Source organism: Corapipo altera, unplaced genomic scaffold (assembly GCF_003945725.1).
Source record: "Corapipo altera isolate COAL_440 unplaced genomic scaffold, ASM394572v1 110, whole genome shotgun sequence".
Lineage (NCBI taxonomy): Eukaryota > Metazoa > Chordata > Aves > Passeriformes > Pipridae > Corapipo > Corapipo altera.
The window spans coordinates 1,738,661-1,744,660 of NW_020884960.1; the positions used below are offsets into that span (position 1 = coordinate 1,738,661).

At 43.4% G+C, this 6,000-nt stretch overlaps 1 protein-coding gene across 8 annotated transcripts in view; it reads right to left on the minus strand.

Moving 5' to 3' along the window:
- Positions 1 to 5,940, minus strand: part of NCOA6 (nuclear receptor coactivator 6) — a 46,045-nt gene extending 40,105 nt beyond the window's left edge. For all 8 annotated transcript variants that reach the window (XR_003531015.1, XR_003531014.1, XM_027663959.1 and 5 more), the window contains exon 1: positions 5,699 to 5,940. The gene's annotated coding sequence lies outside the window, so the exon portion shown is untranslated. The remainder of the gene's footprint in view (positions 1 to 5,698) is intronic.
- Positions 5,941 to 6,000: the final 60 nt, after the last annotated feature.

Below are 6,000 nucleotides of genomic sequence, written 5' to 3' on the forward strand. Positions count from 1 at the left end.
ATAGACAGAATATGGAATTGCCTGGTTATCTAGAATAAGGTATTTGTTTTTTAAGACAAACACATCTAGATTAAATTAATCTTCAGAAAAGAGAAACCAGCACAACCAGAATGCCCCTCAGCTCATCCTAAGCAGGTACCTAAACCGGCTCAGGTTAAGCTCATTCCAGAAGCACGTTCCGAGCCCACACGACCACCTCAGACAGACACTTCCATCCCCGGAACCTGCTCCTGGTTCACGGGCTCCTTAAACTGCACTCAAGCCTCCCTGGGTAATAAAAACGCAGCAGTAAAGCCAATAGCTCCAGCGACAACAAAACGCCGTCCCTCAAATCAACGGGATCTATAGGGACAGCCCAGGGCTGGTTTGCAAGCACATTTTCTGCTTACGTGCCTGCCAGCTCATCAGCGGGGAAGGGGACTGCCCAAAAACAAACAGGGGAAGCAGAAGAGGGACGACTCAGAAAGACAAAGCAGAAATTTGCCACCTTCTATCCAGACAACAAAGCAAAATTGCTTTAAAAGCCCTATTGTGCCATAGCCTTTGCACTTCTGCCAACCCAGCAACTTGGAGGGAAGGAAAGAGGATTTACATTAAACACATTAAATGAGATCATATATGCTTTGCAGCACTTTGAATAGTCATCTAACACTTTTCAACCTCTAGTATCTTCTTGTATTTCTATATAATCACTGTAATTCAAGAAGTGTAGCACCAAGTTGAAGATCTGAGTGACTAAATCACAAGCAGTGACCTGTTTCCAGCTATATGCACCTGCCCAAACACCGTGATCGGACACCAAGTTGATGAGCAAAACCAAAACCTGAAACAGGAAATTTTAATATAATTCGTTGTGTAATCCAAAACTAAAAAAGCTTTTCACATTCTACAGCAGATACTCCATTAGTTCTATTTTTTCGCCCTTATTATAAAACAATGTTCCACGGATTATTTTAAATGGCCTAAAATTGAGTCACATAACAAACTGGCTGGTTAGCTCCAAAGCCATGCCAAGAAAGGCCAGGCCTTGTAAAAGCTGTTTTTAAGGAGGCCTCTGAGGTGCAGCAGCCAGTCCCCACGCAGAGCACCCGCACCTTAGCACAGCAGGGTGAGACGGACATTTGGCTGAAGGGTGGGGAACTGGAGGGAAGAAAAATCATCTGAACTCCTTGGTGCAAGGAACTGAGGGGCTTTTGTTCCTTCAGTTCTCCCTTCTGACTGGCCCTCATTACAGGAGGAGGGCACGAGATGCTCTGTGGACACCCAACTGCTCCAGAGAAGAGGGACTGGGAGAGACCAGCTGCCTTAGCAAGATCCAGTGAGAAACTGAGGATGGTCAGCCTGGGCTATGGGAAGAAAAACAATTAACTGCTGCTGTCTCCATTCCCACTGCGCACTTGGGATGAGACCAAATTTGCTAAAAAGAAAGCACCCAATCAATACTGGCTCATTAACTCCAACTTTCATTACAGTAAGTTAACTGACTTACAGTAAGAGACCTGGAGACTGAGCGCACACCTTAGCAGACCCCAAGGAATCCATAAAAACAGCCCTGTGAAGCATTCCAGTTACAGAAAGACTTGTTTAGCGTTAATGATTTCTCAAACACCAAGAAAACAAAACATGTTAGTCTCCAGGAAGGCAGGCTTCATTCACTCATACTGACACAGTACTGCACTCCTGTAGCCCTCAAGCACAAAACATCTAAAGCCAAATGTTTTCCACAAGGAGAAAATTACAGCTTGTTATAACACATATCACCTTTCGCAGTGATATCCTGATGTACTCTGACAGCAGGTTTAATGAAACATCTGTTTGTTAAAGTTTCATGAGGTTTGTTGAAAGCCCATGACTCAAGCCAAGCTGTAATGGACACGTCTCAGCTGAGATATTAGTTTTTCTTCCAACAGAATTTGACTACTGAGATCCTCGGGACTTCTCTCAAAAGCAAGATGATAACTCCAGAACAAGTCTCAAACACAGCTAAGTTATCCACATAGAAATTCCCACTTTCAGCAGCCAAGATACCAAACAAGGCAGCTGCCAGTCTTTTCCTAAGGCACAAGCTAAGTGGGAATTAGCTATTCTCTTGGAAGCTGCAGTCTACACAGGTCAAAGAATTCCCATTAGCGGAGAATTCCCATTAGCGGAGTTACTAATTTCTCACGTTAGAGGATATTTCCATTTGGAAGAAACACACCATCACTTGCACCAGATGAATATTGCAGTACCTAACTTTCCACAAAGATCCATCACCACTATCAGCACACAAAATGAGATGACAATTAAAATCAGGAGCACCTTGACAAGAGACTGTATTTTATCTTGCCTTCCAAAGTTACAAAAAATGCCTTTTCAAGTAGTAATCTGTTCACTTTTTATTTAAAGCTGAATTTAACCACTACCAGATCTTTCTGGGCTGACATACCCCATAGGTGCTCCTTTATCACCAAATTCTTGCTGAGCTCTATAAACACCAACATAACCAGCCCAGGTATTCTTGTGATCACCAGTACTGGACTAAGGTTTGACTGAAAACTGCACCTCCTGTTTACTGCAACATTATTCCTTCTTACATCTAATAAATGTCTAGGAAATCTCACTGAAGTTTTTTAAATTCTGAAATTATATAAAGGATGAAGAAAGGATTGAGGCTAAAACAAAGAGCTTAAACACATAATTCCTTTGATATGAGACACTCAATACCAAGGAGATTTTTCCCTTCCAAAAAACTAATCTTCATATAACAGAAGCAGGTACAGCTTTGGTTAAAGTCAAGATTGTGATGAAAGTTTCCTGACTGTATGAAAACTTGCAGTTCATTTTGTGCTGTTCTGGGCTTTTGGAGGAATCAAATTTCAAAAGTGTTATTTATTGTCACTATTGCTATTAAGAACCATGTAATCAGCTTCTCATGAAACGCAGGTACAAAAGAACTGGAGAGCAATGCATTCTCCCAGGGATGGGAAGAGCACTCCCCAAAAACCCTTGGAAGGACACTTTGCCATGCACAGCAAGCGGTTGGAAGAAGATGGTCTTTAAGGTCCCTTCCAACCCAAACCATTCTGGGATCCTATGAATGCAGAACACAAAGGCTTAACTCAGTCTCTGTGAGCACCACACAGAAACCACGATGAGAAAAACAATCTCACACCAGCTGCATGGTCTTGGCAGGTCATTTTATTTTTAAAAGAATAAAAATTGTAAAATTAAAATGATTTGCATAGGACTTGGAGAATTCAATAGCATACATCTTTCGGTGGGAATAACTAGATGATTCCCTTTCATATATCAAACCTAAAGCCTAGGCTCCTACATATGTAACTCAGCATAGGCAACTTTCCCATCCCAAATTATAGGTTTACAGAAAGACAAATTTATTTAGACAAGGAATCATTCATCTCCTGTACTTTTCCATTTTCGAACAAATCCAATCCAAACCCCTATGCTGGGCTATGCTTCAGGACACTCATTCAAGCTGCAGAAAGAGGCAACTGGCCTCTCAGTTCCAGGAAGACGATGGCTCTCACAGGCCGTGGAGTCCCCTGCATGCCTCCCTCCTTCGCTCCAGCTCCCAAAACAGCAGCACTCTGACACACACTGCTTGCCTTTCTTTTTCCCCAAATGCATAAAAAGGGTTATTTACTATGTCACAAAGTCAGGGCTGCCACATATACATGACAAATTCAGTTCTTATTCCTATTTTCAATTATTACAACAGCAATTTTGCATGTGCCAGTCAGCTAGATGCTGTTCCACTGGATGCCCAATGGACTGAGAAAAATCTCCGGCTCCTGGACCTCTAGAAGACTTCCACTATTATCCTTCTATGCAACCCAAAGATTAGATGAATTTTCAACTCCAGCAGCATCACTCTAATTAGCCAGGACACAAGACAATCTGAGTTTCCTTCATCATCTCGAGCCAAACCTCCAGCTCTTCATGTGGACAACTTAGGAACACTGACTATGTGGCTGAAATGCTCAGTTGCCTGCACGGAGTGGCTCCTGCTGAAGAATATCAGTGACCCACTCTGGAGGGGACAGCAGAGCCCCTAAGAGTGTCAAGACAAGACACAAAATATCCATGGCTCCAGTAAAGCAAAGGTGAGTTGCTCCTCTGACTGGTGGAAAAGGAGAGGTTCACCTGGACATGGAAAAAACCCTCACCTAGAGCCTGAAAAAGCATCTTCCCTGCCTCAGTTCTGTCTCATCTGGGATTATTTCTCCTTCCACTGCTGGCCCTTACCTTTTTCCAGCCCTACACATTCTCTCTCATCTATTTTGCTCTAGCTGCACTTTAAGGAAAAGGTTTATGCTTGAACCCAGTTTTTGCAGCACCAAGGGTGCTGCTCAGTGCTCTACACACCACCAGGCCTCCTGCTCCCTCGCACCCTCCCTGCACCACAGCATTTGTGTTTCTCAACAGAGACCACACGATTTTGAAACAGACACCCCCATTTCACCATTCCCAAAGCAATCAAACTGTTACAGCCCCATTAACTCTTCCAACCCTTTGCCACTATAAACCTGTTAAATTCAGTGTGTCTGTGTAACTGGGTTGTAATTCCAGCTTCCACACAAAATTAGGCTATGGTATTAGAAAAAATATACTGTAACTGTTTAAAAAGTTTAGTTATCATGTTGAAACATTTAACATCTCCCACAAAGGCAGGAACCTTTGTCAGGATCATACTCAAACAGTACAAAGAGTGGTATTACAGCTGTCGAGCAGAATTTACCTCCACAGCCTGTATTTTCTTAACCCACTGAAAAATGGAAACACCAACACTTAGAGATGCCCAGGTGAAGCTAGATTGCTCTGGTTTCCCTGCACACAGTTGTTTCTTATTTTAAGGAAGCACCTATTTTTTTATTAGAAAAGTGTAAAATCACTGCATCATTTGGAAACCTGTTGTAAAAAATCTACAGAAGAACAGGCCTTCCGGAGACCCGGCTGGAGAGCGCTGCTGGGAGATCCTCCAGCCAAAATCCAAACTGAATGTCCTTCTGTGGGTTTAAAACACTAAAATGTCATTTCTCAATGGAAGACAGGTCTGTGTGCAGCCTCCCCAGTTCTGATCTCATTTTTTCTCACAGGAGAATCTGGGCACAGTATTACTGTGAAACATTTCCTCGTAAAGCCGGTTAACTTTCCAAGGAGGCCACATGGCTCAGAGGATATTTAAAGAGCATACAAATCCCTAGCAGACACCTCGATGCCTTGCTGCAGGCAGTGCATGCAGTCCCCAGGCCAGCAGACCTGGCCATTTTGGAAACATGCCTCAAGAGCTTTGTTTCTTTCTCCACAAGATGCATAGAAAAGCTTTTCCAGTTATAGCACTTGCTATAACTGCAAAAGAGTTGCTAAATCCAAAAGTTGTGGTTATTACACTTGGTGACCTTTTTGGAAAATGCCAGATTTGTTCTCTGTCAGATTTGTTTTCTCACACACGTACATAAATATATACATAAACATATATATATAATGGAAATACTGAAAGGTGCTTTAGCTAAAGAACAAGCCAGAAAGGCTACAATGTACAATAATTATAAACCCAACAAGAGGCACTGTCTTTTCTCTAATAAAATTCCAGCGAGAATGGTTTTAGTAAGGTTTTCAATCAGGGGAATGAGCACAAATGTGTCTACCAGGAGGCTGAGGAGTCATGGAAAGACAAAGCTCATGAAGCTACAACCTGCTGCCAGCTTCCAGACCCACAGAAAAGCTCTCTCCTTCCATTCCCCAAGCAGCTGGAAGAAATCTGAGCATCCTGAGATCTTCTAGAGAAACGAAGACAGCAAACGGGGGATGAGTGAAGAGTCTTCCTCTGACTGTTTTAAGAGGTACCGAGGAATTCGAACAAAAGCGAAACGTCAACGCGGCCCGGCTGACACCGCACAAAGGCCGGGGTTGAGCGACCAGCACCGACACAGCCGCCGGGGCTGACAGCGCTGCCGGCTCGGACACGCTCCGCCCCGGGGCCGGCGGGCCGAGCCG